The following is a 19,617-nucleotide window of genomic DNA, read 5'->3' on the forward strand; positions in this document are numbered from 1 at the left end:
TAATGTAAACCTAATAGCACATGCTACCGATGTATCAGATTTATCGGCATGTTCCACTTCTTACTGTGGTACACAAATCTGTGTGAATTGGTTGCCATGCGCTATGGCATAGCCGAGTTACTTCGTTACTAGACTTAAATTAGTCATAATGACCAATGCGTACTTTGAGCGGTTACTTGCAAACTGTTTACTTTAGGATATAAGACTGCATATGATGAAAACTGTGTACTGAGTATATTTTAATATCATAATTTTACAGTATGTATAGTCATCAACAGCTGGCACAAGGGGCATCAATCCAAAGACAAGGGTAGGGGTGACAGAAATTGTACATACAAAGAAAAACATACATGCATACGCACATACATAAGCCCATACAAACACACATGCATATTAACATATAAATATAATATATGCATGACTCAGAGCTTCCCTATAAAATCTGTTTCATAAATATGCTACTGGTATTAAATTGATTTTATTGCTTTCTACCCACAATTTTTTTATGCTCTAAGGTATTCCACCTCATTAATATTTAAATATATATATATATATATATATATATAATTGAAATCGTAGTGAGTTGGAAAATCAAGAACAGTGATAAAACTCCCAGCCTTCACCGGGATTCGAACCCAGGCCTCCCGCTTTATATGGCAGACACCCTAACCAGTAGGCTTTGGACAAGAAAAATACATTATATATATATATATATATATATATATATATATATATATATATATATATATATATATATATATATATATATATATATATATATATATATATATCAGGGTTCTGCCGCTGCCGGTCGGCGCCGGTCGGGCCCGACCAGCACGCTGAATTACCGACCGCCACAATCTGCCTGAGTGACTTTTCCGACCGGCACTTATTTTCGATAGGAACTCCAAAAAACAGCTCCATAGCCGGAGGGTCGCACGTACAGAAACAATCTGTTTGAGACTAGGGAAAATCCAGTTCATAACTGTTCAAAATATCCAACACATCACAGTGTCATACTTAGTAAAAATTACCAGAGTTCCGCATTCCAGACCAATGACTGTTTTCCGTTTCCAACTCCCGATCGTACTTTTGATAGTTTCATTTATATCTATTTTTATCGCGCGAGACACAGGCACTATATCCTGCTAGCTAGTACACATATGGCCGTTAACCTTCGTAGCGGGTGAATTTACATCATATTGCATTAGGCACGAGTGACAAGGGCTGGAAAACCTTGCGAACCGTCCTAACCAGGTTCGCGGGAAATCCGCGATGCACGCGGGAAATCCAGCCCGGTTGGCGAAAAAAAAAATCGGACAAAAAAAAAAAAAATAGAAAAAAAAACGGGACGAAAAACAAAAACAAAAAACACAAAGGACAAATAAGTACATCTATAAAAAAAAAAGAGTAAAATTTCACAAGAAAAGTTTCAGAAACAAAAGGAAAATGTTCAGAGAGCGTGCTCTCAATTTTAGTCACAATACCAACGAGTAATGATGTGTCCCCAACCCACTTACAATGGCTATTTCGCAAGCTTCAGGGTATACGTGTCACACGGACACCCACGGCCCAGCGCGGGAAGGTTGCTGTAATAAATCAGCCTCGCGGGAAATGTTTTGAACAATATTGCCATTCCACGTTCTTTTATATTTGTATTGTATGTTGGTTAGTAAACGTTTTCTTTCGTATGAATTTGACTTCAGTTCAGTGTTCCCACTAAGGTGCGGGATTCCCTTCAACTGACTCAGTAATCCCGCAAAGAAAACATTTGTCTGCTGGAAATCCCCACATCGTTTTTTGCATTCGCGATGAGTTTATACTCAATGTACAACTTATTCACTTGACCGTATAGAGAAAAAAAAACTGAAAATCAATTGTGTACCAATTGTGTACGGAAAGGTGGTAGGATACACCTTTCAAATTTTACGAAAGATCGAGCAAAGCACTTTCGAAAAATTCACGCCAAACTTGCATATCGTACTAAATGCAACTAATGTCATGTAAACAAAGCTCTATTGCATCCATTTATGAATATACCGTAAGACCACATCTGGTGTTAAGCGGGGGGAAAAGAAAGTATTTTCTAGCATTTCCAAAAATACCGAAAAAATAATATCCTACCATAGTTAAGTGTATAGCAAATAGCCTAACCACCTCGGCGGTTATAACGGATCTCACGTAACTACAAAATCACAACTAATTGTATTTTGCGGAGTTTACGTTTTCTACAAGAACATGGAAACAGTATTTAGCATTGAGTTAATCATTTATTTAATAGGCACCACCGGCTGGTCTGTACTCTGGTGCTCCAGATATTTGTCCTAACTTTTTTCATTAATTATGAAAAATTCCAGACATGAGATCTCATTTCAAAGCTGTCTACATGTGGCTCAGAATACTCGGGAAGGGCCGTTTCCGGCCATCTGGGGGGTTTCCAAAACCCAAAATTTTCTTGTACGCTCCGCGCCAACCGATGGTGGCGCTCCGCTTAGATAGTCCTGCCGGCACTTAATCCACCCTGGGCAGAACCCTGACATATATATATGTATACATATATATATATATATATATATATATATATATATATATATATATATATATATATATATATATATATATATATATATATATATATATATATTAAAGAAGAGGTATATAACATTTTAACGATTGAAAAGATGGTTCCTTAATAAGTTATGTTGGACCAAAGATTTACCACTACACTCCCCCCCCCCCGACCCCTTCTTATACTGAGTCCATACACAAGGATTATGTTATTGATATGAACATAATTGCTACTAACATCTGTAAGTCTTTTCTTTGGTTAAATATTTACTCATCAGCGCTACATTGCAATCATAGCGTTGCCGTGATGCAACTCACCAGTATATGTACATCTGTACGAAAGCTATTAACACAGTTTAGATGAAAAGCGCCACACTTTTAACACTAAATTCAGAGCTTGTTTGTCGTAACAGTTGGGAATGATGCGATTAACGGTTATGAAGTATGTGCATGAATATTGATATTCGATGATGTTTTGTTTCATTCTTATCATATTCTTGTCATATCATCCACTCCAGGGCTCAAGTTTCGATGGCCTGTATGATGTGTAATTGAGGTCCGATCCTTCCATTGTAATTTTATCTCGGAACGTTAGTAGAATCCGTGCATTCATTTAGTCTTATTATACTACATCGCCTTTTCCCTTTACGATAACTAAAGTCTCTGTACACAGCTAATCATATCTTCAACCATCCACACAACAAATAATCTTTAAACTTGAAAAACAAAAGTAAATATTGCTATCAATCGATAGCACACAATAAAATGAACTTTGAATTGCAGTTATAAGCAGACAAGAAACAATAATCTGTGAAATGTTTCACATGTAATATACGTTGAGTTTATAGCCATATAGTAGATAGTGTGAGTTTTAGACTTGTTGCTGCTAGTGACATAGGAGAAAGACTTGGCTACTGCCGGGACGAAGTGTTATGATGAAAGAATGATCACTCGCTTTTTCTCCTCTTAATTTCTGGGTTGTCATAAATACAACACTTACACATGTCGGCGAAAACATGGATTGTCACCTTTAATCCACCCGTTGTAAAATCGTAAATTGTAAAATATCTTTCTGTAAACAAATAAATCTTTTCATGCATGAACTGATCAATTTATTTCTCGAAGAGTAAGTAATGTACATTGTTCTAACTATAATGTTATGTTAATAACAGTTCTCAGATGTTTATATATATGTTGAATATCATGTCAGTAAGGAATATTGAATGGAGTATGAACTAAATATCCGAACAGTATGAATATTTAACCACTTAAAGCAGCTTCTTACATGTTGTCGCCGTTTTCCCACTTGTATACATATCCGTCGAGTATTTACATGTATTCATCACAAAAGAGCAAACTAAGAAATAAGCCAAGTTTATTCCCCTGTCAAGAGCGTTAATTGGCGAGTAATTACGGACTTCTGCAGATAAGGAGTAAAGTGTCTCCCTACGAAATCCTCATTTAAAATTGATCACGTACAGTTCCCCAAATCCACTAGTTTGAAATCAACCAATCAGTGATTAGCTAACATGTTTATTTATGAGCCGGGGCTTAAAATAGATCCTTTGAAAATCCGCTCTATAGTAATGTGAAAATCCGCCCTTTAATAAGACTGCCGTTCATTTTTCGCCACTGCCCACTTCTTTACCTTTCAAGGTTATTAGACTGGAATGTTTGTCTGTGTATTACGTAATCAGTTCGCCAAGCATAGCAAATAAAAATTCAACTTGAAAGTCACTTGCACAGCTCAAATTTCCCGCGATCTACAGCGAGAGGCTATTAACATGTCGCTCATAGAATTTAAATATTCATAATATAGGCGGGGTTCATTGCGACCCTAACGGAAAATATTTTAAAAAATCGTTAAAAGTTGTACATTTTTTCGACTTTCATTCCACCATTTGAAGTTGGATTTGAATAGATAAGCTAGTTATGTATGTCGCTATGACATCGTGGAATCAATGAGGTTAAGAAAGTTATAGAAAAGGACGCAAAAAGCTGCTTCAAGTAAATCGTAGAGATTAAAAACATCATGTAATACAACAACATTTCTATTCCCTTACTTTTGAGATTTTTTTCTGGGGTGGGGTGGGGGTTTTGGGTAAAGGATTTTAGTTGCAAAAGGGTGCATCATTTGAAGAACATTTGTGTAGTACAACTTCAAACACTACACAAGTATATCACATCGGAATATTATGTTGACACAAATGGACATGCGTATTCATTAAATACGACATACACGTTCCATATGACCGTCTGACTTCCGACCTAAATTGTAAAACACTGAACCTAAAGTAAACTTGTTTAGAGAATCTCAGTTCTAGGCTGAGGTGCTTGACATTTCATTGTGGTATTCCTATCCCTTACCTCCTTTTCTATGCAACTGACTTGCACACAGACAAGTGTTATCCTTTGACGATAATTGAACTTTGTATTGTCAAACAAAATTTTATGATACTGCAATACATTCTGGTAATAAATAACATAGTTTTCGCCAAGTAATTCAGTGATAAAACAAATCTTGCTCTTAAAAAATTTCCAGAGCGAAACTGTAATCAGTGTAGACTTTATTGCGACAACCCTGGAGTAATTATGTATAGTCTGTATTGTAAGGGTTTGTTGGTTTATAAGTATATGAGAGTACGTCATAGGTTACAACTTGATTGGATCAAAACTTATATCGAATAATTATATTTTTCTTCAGAACGAAATAAACGAACTATAGAATGAGTAATATCAATGGAGGCGGACTGAGTGTTAAAACCGGCCCAGGCATTTTTCATTTAGACCGGCCCATTATTCATTGATTTTTTACTTACATAGTGATCGCCGTCCTGGGGGAGGGGTCTAAGGGGAGGGTTTTTTTAAGCTAAGGAATGCCTAGATGCAAAACGGTGCGATATTTCTCAGTTTTGTAGGTTACATTAATCTTTTAAAAAAGACCAAAAAATAAATTTCCAGAAGCAACATTTGATGAAACTTAGTTAAAACGTAAGCAAAAGTAGACTAAAATATATGTATTAGACTAGATTTTAATTAGTTTTTCAAGCATTTTGTGACAACAAAAAATGGAATAAACCTAAATAAAATCCACTAAAACATATATTTTCAATAACACGAGCACTTGTCATGTCTACGATAGTAGGAGCCTACGCAGTTTGCTGCTTCTGGCAGCCACGTCATCAATGATATTTTTAGTGTCAAGTTTGGCCAAGATCCTTTTTTTTCTACAGACATCAACATATACTCCTTAAGATGTTCGTCGACGACTAACATTCGTCTAATCTTGATAACCAAGCACCCTGCTGTATGTGAGTCATTTTTATTCATACATAATCTCTCAGGAATTAGCTACTGAGCGACATCCAAATCATCTAATAAGATTTTACCTTATTTTACTTCCTTTTCTGGAGTTCGAGGTGCAGATTAATAAAATCCGTATTCTCTGCCATGCTATGTATGTGTCAGAATTCATTGGTCACCGTACTTGTATATCTCGTCGTAAAAATATTAGTACGGACGGGTTGCAAATAGCATGTTATTTTGTTACGAACTAATAGGACTAACTAACATGGTGATTTCATGAGCTGATTCCCAGTTACAAATATATTTCTGAACAGCTCGTCTTTATTCTATTAACTAAAGTGAAAATTGGCTGTAATTTTTATCAGGCTCCACAGCCCACCGGCCCACTGGCCCACTGGAACACGGGCCCACCGGGCATTGCCCAAATACCCGTGTGGCCAATCCGCCACTGTAGGGTGACGGGGTTGGGAGTCTTGGAGTAAAATGAGTGCGGTGCTAGCAAAATACTTTCAGTTACATGCAGGCGCTCCATGATAGGGTTCAATATCACAATAATAAGACACCACACATGAGATACAAGACTGCATTCTTGAGATATTGTGTTTAAAATATTTTCCAACTTTCACTCTTGATTAACTCAAATGACTTCAGGCAAACAATATGGTTTCTTGAGTGCATTATGGGTAATCAAACTCAAGGTTTGAGATCCATCCAATGTTTCATGTATTCATCGGTGCTTTTGATCTCTCTGCTGACCTCTCCGGCCAAGGGCGGCGAAAGCACTTTTAATCTGGGGGGGGGGGGCACCGACATCAAAGGGCACTTTGCAGAAATTCGATTGGACTGATGCAGCCTTATATTTAGTACCCTTTATAACTCTTATTGTATTATCTTATATGCGTATATACACATCACTCCATCAACGCCCCCCCCCCCCCCCTTCAAGGAAAATATGCATACTAGCACTGCAATGTCCAATGTGCAAATTAGGAAACAAGGAACAAGTTTTCTTTTGAGACAAAATGAGGTGAAATCATGCTAGTTGCTAATGTAGGAATCTTCCGAATAAGAGTTTATTTCCTGTTAATATCTTAACAATTTTTTTCCAGTCGAGATAGCTTTGGATTTGACCCACAGAAAATTCAGGGGCGTAGCCAGGATTTGCAAAGTTGTATGCACGACTATCTGAGCGGAGCGCCACCATCGGGTGGCGCGGAGCGTACAATAAAATTTTTGGTTTTACAAACCCCTCAGATGGCCGGAAATGCCCTTCCCGAGTGTTCATTCTGGTTCCCTGGCCTCTTGCTAACTTGAGACACCTCAATTTTTATGTAGAAAAAGGGCATATTTTTAACCTGAGGAAAAGTGGGGGGGCACGTGCCCCCTGTGCCCCCCCCCCCCCCCGGTTCCGCCGCCCTTGCCTCTCCCTCAACAAGAAGCCAAATCAGTAAACTACTTACGGTGTCCTTAGAGAAAGGCAAAACATGTGCTAAATGAGATCAGATGGATGCATTTTTACATTCATTATTACATGATTGGATTCTTGGGGCTAGGAGGGAAATTATATTCCACAGATTGTTTGATTTTCAATCTAAAAACGGACAAAAGATCTTTACAGAAGATATAACAAGGAGTTTGCAACATTTTTGATTACACAGAAAGGAGGGTTGTAAGTTATACATGGAATACAAGGATGTGTTATAGAGACGATCTATCCTTGATATGCTCCTCCTGCCACTCTCTACACCCCCTCTCTCCCTCTCTCTTTTTCTATATCTTTGCCCAAACTGCACCTGTTGAAATACATATTCAGTTTATGGTAGTACTGTGAAACATTGAGCCCTTGTCTACTGTATGGAGGGTTGAAATAAGGCAAACCAAAATGCTCAAAACAAACTTAAAGTTATCAAGTCAAATTTTTAATATTCGCGTTGATAATTTCATTAAAGCATATGTTTTGAGTGTGTAAGTTGTTTCATGCTTTAAAAGTTGACATTTAAAGAATATAACATAGCATTCTCGTCATTATTATTCAGCAGTCTTACTAAAAGAGGGCGGTGTTGTAGAATTAAATAATACTTAAAACAACTGTCTAAGACAATATTGATAAGGTCAAATTGGCACAACTTCAAGTGAGTAATTTAGTTGTTTGCTTTAAACTACAAATGGTATGATCAAGTAGACAAAGTACATAATGGTGAGCCAGTGGCGGAGAAACAGGGGGGGGGGGGGGGTTGGGGGGGTTTAACCCCCCACTTTTTGAAGAGGGGGGTTGGCCCACACAATCAACCCCCCTAGTTTTTGCCAGTAATGTTCTGTTATAGCCTATGTTATGTCCTCCAAATGGCATAATAATTCAAATTATTAAATTTGAAATTGTTAAAGTCATTTCAACCTTTTACCTGGTAGGCTACATCAACAATTAACGACCGAAAACCGAGTTAGAATTGACCCACACATTATTTCTAGCCCCTTTCCCCACCTTGCGCATTGGAACTTGTAGCTCAAAGCGCTAACTTCACCCCACAACAGACATACACAAAATAACGTTTGTTGCTGTTGAATAGCTTTGGAACTGTATACACTTGCCAACTTCAACGAGGTGAAGGAAGGAAAAGAAAAAGAAGAAAGAGAGAAAAGGAGACAGGATGGAGTAGAAAATACGGCAAGAAAACGGGAAGAGAAAGAGGAACAGTGACATAATTATTTGAATTTGTAAAGCAAACAGCAGATATCACATCATATCATGATCAGTGAGCATAAAAATGGCGTTCCACGATAAACAGCCTCCAAACCATGGGCGCAGATCCTGGTGAGGACAGCGGGACGCGTCCCCACCAACTCTTTCAGTAGTGGGGACATGATATACCTTGTCCCCACCAATTTGTCTTGACCAATAGCTGCATTTCAAGTTCCCCTGTGCAAATGACATGCAGCAGTTCTCATTTTATTGTATTTTATCCATAGTTGTTAAATATAGGATGGAAATCGCATTTGCGGCAGTCTATATCTGTTTTCTGGGAGAGGACCCCAGACCCAAAGTATACAAAAGTCTACTTGGATTATTTGTCCCCTGATTTTCTTTCTGCAGACGCCCATGTATTTCTCCAAACTAAATTTCTAAGCCATGAGATCTAAAACTTAAGGAGGTTTAGGAGCATCATTAGGTCTGGAAAGTGTTATTTCCGGCGATCTGGGAGGTATATTTGCCCCAAAAAACCGCACGCTACTCGCGAACCCATGGTCGCGCTCCGCTTAGATAGTGTCATAAAACAGACACGCGTCCCCACCATTATCCAAGACTAATCTGCGCCCATGCTCAAAACTGTCGATGTGTGTAGTGTTCGGTTTCGGAATATCTGGTATATTTTTATTTCCTTCAACGAAATTTTTAGTAGCCGTCTGAATTTTCGAAAATTCCCTAACCAACATTCTTCATCACACTTCATCATACTCGTGCAATTTTGACCCGTCTGTTAGGATTTGAAGGAGGTTTTTCTATATCGAATGTCCATAGATGATATTTTGTGCAACATTATGGGTATTGTTACGAGGGCCCAGTGTAGCCTAACGCTAGTTACTGCTAGTGAGGAACCTAATGTTATTATATAGAAAGTCTTTAAAATTGCCTACGTGATAAATCAGTATTTGAGAAATTAAGTCGGGTTACCGTGTCAGAATGTTATAATACACGATTGTTCTAGTATATTCCTCATGATGACGCGCTGGTCTCGGGTTAACGTCGGTTTACGTGAGATCGCGTGTAAGCTGTACACATCTTCGTGGATTCTCTGGAATATTCGCGAGCGATGCAAAGGACTTCCAAGAATAGAGAAACCGGGTCGCGTTGTTACTCAGGTGTATCGAGAGAGATCTAGATGATTCTTGACATGGCGAATCGTATATAAACCCGCCCAGATCGGAGAGTTTCTGAACGAATACAAGCGACGACACATATTATACCATTCTACTATATATCGTCAGTGCTCAACTACCAGTAGTTTCTGAGAGATTGAGATATCGATACCAAGATTGATTCTACACTTCCATTCAGAAGTTTGAAGAGGACTTTGCTGTGAAAGTAGAGTTTTCCAGTGTTTATTTCGGAGAAGGTGAAGAATTTCTGTCTCCGTTGAGGAAGTTCGTTACTCCAGGAGTTAGTGGCTATAAAGCTGATTTTGGACTGACTCTGGTAATATTTAGTCGGCGAGAAGTTCGACTTGTGCTTCACTCTATTGTGGCTGGAAGTCCGTCTTCTATTTTGGAGCATCGCCGGAAAGAAGGTGACTGCTGTTTCTGGAATCGCGAGAAACTTCGTCGAGGACCAGTGAATTTCGCGGTACAACGGACCGAGAATCGTCGTCATCAAGGTCGTGGCCGCTGAGGGATATCGCCGTTGGAAGAGACCAGCGTGTTTTAAAGTGTATCCTATCTTGTTAAGTTTGTGAGTAATTTTCTATATATTTGTAATTACCACTTGTTGTTGTTGGTTCGAAATCCATTGTTCAATATAGTTTACGTTCTCATTTAAAATCTCTAGACTCGTCAATTTGTCTGTGTTCTTTACGGAAACGAACCCAGGCTTGTGTCTCGTTAAAAATTAATTATCGAGACCACTCGCATTCCAACGTAACAAAATGTTTTGAAGTGAATTTATTCACGAGAATTGTGAATTTTCAAATTCTGAACAGTGGGGCTGACGGATATTGTGGGTGGCGATAAAGAATCACCTACAAAAGCAATGATCCACAGGATATGTGATGAAGTCGAACATGATTTGTGACTGGTGACAATCTTCAAAAAGGTTATAGATGAGAAAAAATGTAGTTGGAAAAAACTTGGTTCTCAGACAAAGTGTACATATGGTTGGTCAGTTTTAAGCCCGAGAAGTGCCATTTTCGGTAATCTTGGGGTACCAAAACCAGAAATTTGCTTGTACGATGCGCGCCAACCAATGGTGGTGCTCCGCTTAGATAGTAATACGCTCCCCCCGGGTTAGAAAATCCTGCATACGCCCCTGGTTAAATGCAGCTTTTCAAGGCCTGGGCAGTGCCATTTACTGCAATCTGGGAGGCAATATTTGCCAAAAAATTCTTGTGCCCTTCGCGCCAACTTATGGTGGCGCTCCACTTAGATAGTGAGCCAGCAGTTATGACTTTTTATTTCATCAATGGCTTGCAACCCCCCCCCCCCCCCCACTTCTGACAAGAAATCTCCGCCACTGTGGTGAGCTATTATGGAACTAAGTAGGGTTCAAAAAATTGATAAAAGGAGGGCAGTGTTTTTTTCTTTCCATCCAACCCCGTATGTACCATGAAGCATCACCTGCAACAGGGGTGATGTCATCATGTAGTCCCCTTCCATTGCCAAAATAGCTATGACATTTCTGTCCATCCAATTTCATATGTATCATGGAGCATCGAGAAACAAATCACATATTTAATTTTTTTCTTATCTTACTATCATTTTCCTTTGCCTCGGGTGTTGTAAAGGTGTCTCCATATATCAAACAACATCATTCACACCTCTGTAACGTTTGGAAGTCCTTGCAGCCTGGTGTAACGTTGAATAAAAGCTAACAATGTAATATTTGTTTGTTGAGTAATAGCCAATACAAGAGTCCTCAGTAGAGAGGGAAATGATTCACTCTCTAGATTGCTTAGTTGGGGTTTTAGCGTAAGCTTTTAGCTTTTAGCGTTTTAGCGTTAACTCATTAAAGTTTTTCATCAATTAGTATCCCTTTATTTCCTGATATTATCCTATCTTTTTTCAAAGAACCTAGATTTGAATGATTTTGTCCGAAACTTTGTGTTTGTTGGAATATTTTAAGCGATCGTTTACAGGTGCAAGTTAAAGGAAAACAAAAATGAAGCAGATTCGAGTTAAGTTTTTAAGCCAGGATTTCCAACGATCCTACTTTTTTCTTTGTCTCAAATACAAGAAATGTTATATTAATATTGTGTCATCTCGAACCGATAATCAAATACAACGGTGAGTATAATAAAATTGATTTCTGTAGTATGCAATTGTTGAACACCTTCCTTAATTCGGTATGAGTATGAATAATCCTGTCTCATGTAAGATGCGGTATTCCTTTTATCCTTCATGTTCATTAATTTCTACTTGTCTAAATTTGTTTATTACTATATAACAATGTCCGGAAATTGCTGGAACTCCTCGTGCAGTATACAAAACGTTCAATATACACTCATTAGTTTGGTTTCCCTTAAATATATATTTCCAGGTGGCCTCAGATGCAATTTGGTGCAATATAGCACACTTCAACACCCACTCCATTTTGTAAATAATTTTGAATTTTCACCTGGCCTTAGATGCAATTTGGTGCTCCAAATGAGATTTCTCATTTGGAAATGAAAAAGGGGTTCCAGACTTGCGAAGCGGGGGGGGGGGGGGGCGGAATGATACTTCCACCCGCCGTATTTTTCACTGGGGGGCTGGCGCCTCCCCCAGCCCCCGTTCCTACGCCCTTGCGGTCATACGTGATGAGTTACAAATATTTACATCACGTGTGCTAGTTGTATAGTTACTATTTAGCTGATTTGAATATTCATTTATGGCGATAGGCTCTACCATGTTATAATACATATTTTATTTGTATCACCTATCATCAAAACTGCCACACCACCCTGTTGTTCAGTCTGTTCCGTGATAGAATCCAAATATCGTGTCAATAATATCATATCTATATCATTATTTAAATATATATATTTGTTTCTTTGTTTTTTACGAATTTAATCAAAATGGTAGTATCAGTTTTTATCCGAATGAACTGATCTACTGGTCCATCCTGCTGCTGATATAAAAATATACTTAATATAAATGTAATGACAGAAGGGATTACATTTACGCCACAGAAAACTATAAGTGAAGAATGCCATATAACTGTGTATATGATAATTGAAATACCGGTAAGATTGTTGAATCCATTGTTAGTCGGCAATGAAGTACGCCACCTTCAACATGTACCATTAAATTAAGGTATAATAAACTTTATGTCACTTTTCACACTGTGCTTTCCAATCGGGAGAGCTTCACGGTCGTTACCCTAAGTACTTATATAAATAGTCAATATTTACACAAGATTGAAATGTCTATAGTTCTACACTATAAGGCTTCCTACGGCATTAACATACACTATGCTTGCAATTATACCAATCCAACTTCGTACATTGCGTGAAACGCCTCCAACACGGTAGAATATTTAGCAAATAAGAGAACGATAATGAATACTTGACGTTTCTCTGTTCTTACCTGTTCTATGATCGCATTTTCTTTTCACTATCGAGTATTGCAGACAGTTCATGCATGAAACGTTCTATGACATGCCCAAATACAAACACTTATTACGTTTACAGCCTAACAAAAACAAATATAGTACATATTTCCTTGGTTTTGCTGCAGAACTTTCAAGTTTGAGTATTTACGAGGTACTGCACGATACTTACCTGTCTCCAATTTTGCATTACTTTTGTATTTTCTTATCTATCTACTCTACATAACTGGAATATTTAAGCACTGCGCCCTCAATTCTGGGGCCCTGCTTACTTAAAGGAAAGCCCCGGCCAACATTGCCACAATGGTTAATTTATATACGTGAGTGTGTCTTGTTCCCGCATTACAGCACAGCTCAGTTTATTCACGCGAATATTAGATGTGAAAGAAAAACTCGAGGATTGGGATTTCTCATCGCTGACAGACATATTCGAAGGTATGTTGTAACGCCGAGCGAATTCCTTGTATAGTCAAGTCGGAAACCAGAGTCTCGATAAATGATCCAAAGTTCAAGTAAGCTCTAAAAAGTTGTTAAAAAAAGTACCCAATTCTTTTGCTATAGTGTTGAGGATATACATCAATTAACCCTCCAAAGAAATATGAAACACTTTAAAAATGAGTTGAATGATAGCAATAAACCTTTCAGCAGAATAAATAGCTTAAACCATGTACTATACTATTGGAAGAAAAGCAGTACAAAAAATACAAGTGCAGACCAACATTCGCAGCCTCTGCGATTTCTGACAATTCCTCATAATCTGCTAGCGAACCATAAATGTCGCAATTCCTGCGAGCTGATCAATATGTCGCTACTTACGAGCTGGGTTACATCTTTATGTTCCGACGTCCCTATGTTCCGACGTCTCTATGTTCCGACGTCTCTATAGATGTTCCGTCGTCTCTATGTTCCGACGTCTCTATGTTCCGACTTCTCTATGTTCCGACTCTCTATGTTCCGACGTCTCGGAACATAGAGACGTCGGAACATAGAGACGTCGGAACATAGAGACGTCGGAATATAGGGTTGTCCCCGCGAGCTGTGCTGTATCTCGCAAATCCGTGCGAACTGGGCTGTTCCTCGCAACCTGCGAGCTGGGCTGTATCTCGCGGTCGTTGCGACTTAAATAGAAAACTTAGTATTCGGGGGGAGTCTTAAATACACAAAATAGGGGTAGAACGAGCTTCAGCCTCATGTTACTTTTACGTACTTGTACGTCAGTCCTCCCCAAAATACCGAATTGAATTCTGAGCTAGAATAATGTTTCAGCCTTGTTCAATGTTAGTTTAATACCACAAGTACTTCTGAAGAAACTTTAGTATTATCTATGGTGTTCATAGACTAACAAATCTTTTAACGTTGGTTAACTTTACTTCACTTACATGGTCAATCAAGCATTGACAGATACAAATGGCTTCAACGTAGCTTTTCAGATTTCTTAATTATCTTAACGTTTTACCGTAACACACAAAAGAAAAGAAAGAAAAAGCATTAGCAAGTGAAATGTCTTGGATCGTTCCGACCGATGGTGAGTCACCGAAACCAGTCAACCAGGCAGAACCAGGAAACGCAATGATACATAAATTTAAGATTCCTCACACAAATATCACTTTTATTAAAATATGCACATAAAAAGTTCACACGTGCATGGGCTGTATTGAGTAAATGATTCCAACTTAGCGCTGACCGACTACTTTCAGAACTTTTGGTCTTCTCACTAAAACAACAAGTTTACCATGTAGCTCACATAGCTAAGCACGGTGACCCCCTTTTAGAGTTTTGACGGCCGACGCGACTTTTTGTTATACTGTCTGCACTGTAGGCGCTGTGAAACGCGGTGCCTTTCCTCTGATCTAAAAGAAAGGTCAGCTGACAAAAAAACGACGCAAGGGCGCCAAATACATTTGGAACACTGGAGCCTGAGACGGGGACATCAAAGTAAAAAAAAAAAAAAAACTGCATAGCCTGAGCTCAGTGCAAAGCTCAGTCAAAAATAGAACAATTTAACAAAGGGAACTGTGCTAGACCTTTAGAGCAAATTTCTGTAACAATATTTTATAGTTTCAGTAACTTGTATGATATAATAATTGATGTGTTCGAAACAGGGCCAATTTTATTTGCATCTAGGCTTACACATCAATGATCAAGTAAAATAGTGTAACGTTGACCAGTGTCCCCGAAGTCCAGCTGCTTGAACAAATAAAAATCTTCAACACATATCAAGACAAAAAAAAATCGGAGAAGAGGTTGATGACTGGTTGATCGCTTATTTATTGATTTATTATGTTGATCTTTGATTCACTGGCACATGAATTTACCACAGATTATGGCATTGACATACTTTACAGATAAGCAGTTAATAGAAATGGTACAGGATAACAGGAACTGTCTGTACACTTAAGCAGTAACACAGTTACGCATTTAGGAAGTTACGGAGTTAGGTAGTTACCCAGTTACGCAACTACGCACTTACGCATTTACGCACTTACGCAGTTACGCACTTACGCAGTTACGCAGTTGCGCACTTACGCAGTTACGCACTTACGCACTTACGCAGTTACGCAGTTACGCACTTACGCAGTTACACTAACTCGTGGAGGCATACAAGATATTTTATTGGTACGTACTCAACAACAGGCTTAAAGACTTAACCAGTTTATATTACTAAATAAAATATATCTTTTCGAGATCACAACCCAACCAGTACGTGGGTAAATGTATTTACAGATGAAGGACAATACTAGCGTTTGTTGGCACTAGTCTTTCTCACTACTTGCTTTGCTTAAGAAAACATAAAAGATATATATAATACAAACGCCCACATGAAACACACGGTATAGCGCTTGTGAGCCTCCTAGTGAAGTCGAAATTACAATTATCGAACCCCCTATGGAATGTGACAACAAATATGACGTCTTAAAAATACACCTAGTTTCTTGCTACTTAAATGCACTTAGCGCACCGATAGTTTTATTGGAATTCCCTAGGTGTGCGAACAATATCCCCCGTCACCCCAAAGATACCCGATTTTACCTTCCAATGACAAACAATTAAACCTAGGAGTCATGCCAAGCACATAATCGTGTGATAGAATAAATATTCGGATGGTCCATGTGTGGACCATTTTTTTAGAGAATCATTATTCGAGATAGGAATACACTAGAGAGCTTCCCAAAGCTTTATTTTGCACATAAGACAGCCTGCATCAATAAACAACATTTTTCCGAGGGGGTCACATGGACTTTTTTTTTTTTTTCGTCTTCAAAGATTTGTTTACATTCAAAGAACCGGTCGTTTTGACCTTTTTTTCAAAAAAATGTTGAGAACAATGAAAAATGTCAGTCAACTGACCCTATCTCATACAACTAGCTAAGACATACAAGGAATCAAATCAGGAGCCTCACAGGCATATGTAGAGAGATGGCTCTACATTTGGAGAAAATATGTCAAAAAATACATATTTTCGGTCTAAATTAGGGCCAAAACACGGACCATATTCCCAAATTATTTCTCCAGAATGCCTCACCCTACAGAGTAGATTTTTAGCTCTCCAGAAGCGCCACACTGAAAAGCTGGGCTACATAGAAACCATTTAGCAATAGCGCCTCCACTTGGTAAGTAATCCATAGCAATTCAACTCGAGCATTTCTACGGTATAGAATTTCGGTCAGCCACAGTTGATATGCTTCGCGTCGTTAGGGTCAATGCAATCACTCACGTAATTGAAACGGTAACTATTTAGCACATATTATCATGGCTAAATACGTCTCAGAGGCGTTAGACCTTCTTTTTATGGGCAATTTGACCATCCAGCCGTTGGAGAAGAAGATTCTGATGATGAAATTCTGAAATTCTGATACGGTAAGCCGCATAGTTGCACACTATATGTACTATGTATTGTGTATGTAGCGCAATTGGTATATATAGACTTACCGTTACGCGTGGCTACCATTGTATTACAGAATACATTTGTTTGTTTGGAGGGGGGGGGGGGGGGGAAATCAGTCATATTCCTCACATTCAAACATCAAATTATATTTTACTTATGAAATAACATGTCTTGAACTCATCAAACTATCAAAAGTCCAGCAAATTTCATCAAAATAATTTCAAATGGGCAAAAAAAGTACATTGTTTGTATCATAACCTTATTTGCATATTTACATATCTAATTAGCTTAATTATAAAAAAAAATATAAAATTTAAAACCTCATTTCAATACCTATTTGTCAATACTTGGGTCCCTATTGACAAAATGAACAGATTTTAAGTAATTACAATGTGTAAATATATATATCCCCCCAGGGGACAATTATATGATACCAATGGAGGTTAAAAGGTTATTAAGTGGTCGCAGCTTACAGAAAATAGGCGTTCTCTCGGATCTCTCTCTGTCAGAGGCCAATCTCGGAATACTTTTTGAGCGTGGTGAGCTCAAACTAATAAAACAAACTGCGCTACCACTAACAAGGGGAAACATCTCAAATTCGGCTGCTGATTCAGCAAAGTTTACAAACAAAACAGGGGTAGGATTTTCATTGGCTGTCCCCACCTGCAACTCGCAAAAGCTCTACACATATCTTTAGAGAGAGGCCATCGACGGGTAGAACCGAGGGAACGCTCATTCTACAACGATAATATTATAATAACAATTTACTAAAAGGGATACATTTCCGTTACACTACCCCCCTCTTATAAAAGACAAATGCTACCACGCATTTACGAATTAAGCTTACATCTTTAAGAACTCTTTTACATATACAACTTGAAAGAAATACAAAATAATGTAAGTAAAAGTATAAAACTAAGAGCTAATATTCTCCACCACGTTTACTTCAGTTGGCCGGCCCCTCTGCAGTCTCCTTGGTTGCTCGGAACACCGTCCCATCTGGATGGATTGCCGTCTCCGTCAGTGTTGTTAGTCTAACCCCGGTTTCAAACCTTCTCACCTTCCATTCCACCTGCGTTGCGCTGCATGGGAGCACCTTACTTTTCTCCCTCCACTCACTGACTCGCATCCCAGGGTCCGACGTCTCCCCACGGAACAGTCGAGGGTCTGGGCCAGGTCTTTCCGGTATTAAAGTGGGAATCACGCTGGTCTTGCTTGGAGATTTGTGGCGGTGTACTGGGCTCTCTGGGGTCGGAATTCCTTTTGCAGCCTGCGGTGTTGGGGGTCTTGATAAGGAGGACAGTGGTGACCCCAGTAGGTCCTCCAGGGCTGGCGCATACACAGATGTCACCCTTTGTACCTTGGGTGGCTCTTTGCCGTAGTCTTTGTTTTCATCGTTGCGATGGTCCTTCTTCCCTTTAGCCTTCGGCTCTAACTTTCGATGCTTGGCATCGGAGTGTCTTTGTACATCTGTCTTTCGGTCACTCTGGTACGCGCAGGTTTCGCAATGGAATCTCTTCCTACTGTGCTCCTTCTGGAAATGTGATTTTAAATCTGCCGCACTGGACTGCCTTTGTCTACAGATTCTGCAGCGGTATTCTTTGCACCTCTCTAGTCCTCCATCGCTCTACTCTGTCTCGTCCTTGCGCTCCATGCTGTATCAGTCAGTGTTTGTATCTGAAAGGAAAAAGGAAAAGATTCAATTTGATTAATGGAATGTAATCTTGTCTGTTCTAATACAGTCTTGGAGCCAGGAAGGTATTCGACGCAGACGACTTGACCGTCTTGGTGTACGTGATCTTCTTGTGACCTTGAATTTTCCTCTCTCGCATCTTTTATCTTGACTGTCTCTGTGCCTATCTCTCTTTACCAGTACAGGTTTTCTGATTCTCAACTTAGGGTTCTGGTCGGTTTGAACTGCAACATTCACTAGAGTCTTTAAATTCTGCTTGTGGGTCATCTTGCTAATATCGATTGGAATCTCGCCTGGATATAGCTTGAGACGATTGTGGTGGACCACAATTGCCTTGCTCTTTTTACTTTTCCTTATTCTGTACGTCACATCGCTCAACTGGTCTGTGATGAGGAAGGGTCCTGTCCACTTCGGTTGTAGTTTTGGGCTAAGTCCCTTGCGTCTCTGGGTTGTCTGTAACATGACAACGTCACCTTTCTTGTAACACCAGTCTTTGACATTTCGGTTATAACTTTTCTTTTGTCTCTCGCCCGCGATCTGCAATTTTTCTCTAGCACTCTCGTGGATTATCCTCAGTCTGTCTTCAGGGTCTTGGGCATAGCTGTGGAGTGTTTTTTTCAGTATTTAGTTCACCCCTGTCGATGATGTGGTCAACGGGTAAAGGAATTTCACGTCCAAGCATCATTTCCGACGGAGAATGTCCAGTGGATTCGTGGATAGAGGAACGGTATGCCATCATCACTAACGGAATGCATTTGTCCCAATTTTTCTGATCGCTGTCGACGACTTTCGATAACATTTCTTCCAAGGTACGGTTGAATCGTTCTACCATGCCGTCACTCTGCGGGTGGTACGGTGTTGTTCTAGTCT

General features: G+C 39.1%; 1 protein-coding gene across 1 annotated transcript in view; it reads left to right on the forward strand.

Moving 5' to 3' along the window:
- The first annotated feature begins 15,336 nt into the window (after positions 1 to 15,336).
- LOC139977604 (uncharacterized) overlaps positions 15,337 to 19,617 on the forward strand; it is a 40,237-nt gene continuing 35,956 nt past the window's right edge. The window contains exon 1 of the mRNA XM_071987017.1: positions 15,337 to 17,026. The gene's annotated coding sequence lies outside the window, so the exon portion shown is untranslated. The remainder of the gene's footprint in view (positions 17,027 to 19,617) is intronic.

This window comes from Apostichopus japonicus, chromosome 12 (assembly GCF_037975245.1).
Source record: "Apostichopus japonicus isolate 1M-3 chromosome 12, ASM3797524v1, whole genome shotgun sequence".
Taxonomy (NCBI): domain Eukaryota; kingdom Metazoa; phylum Echinodermata; class Holothuroidea; order Aspidochirotida; family Stichopodidae; genus Apostichopus; species Apostichopus japonicus.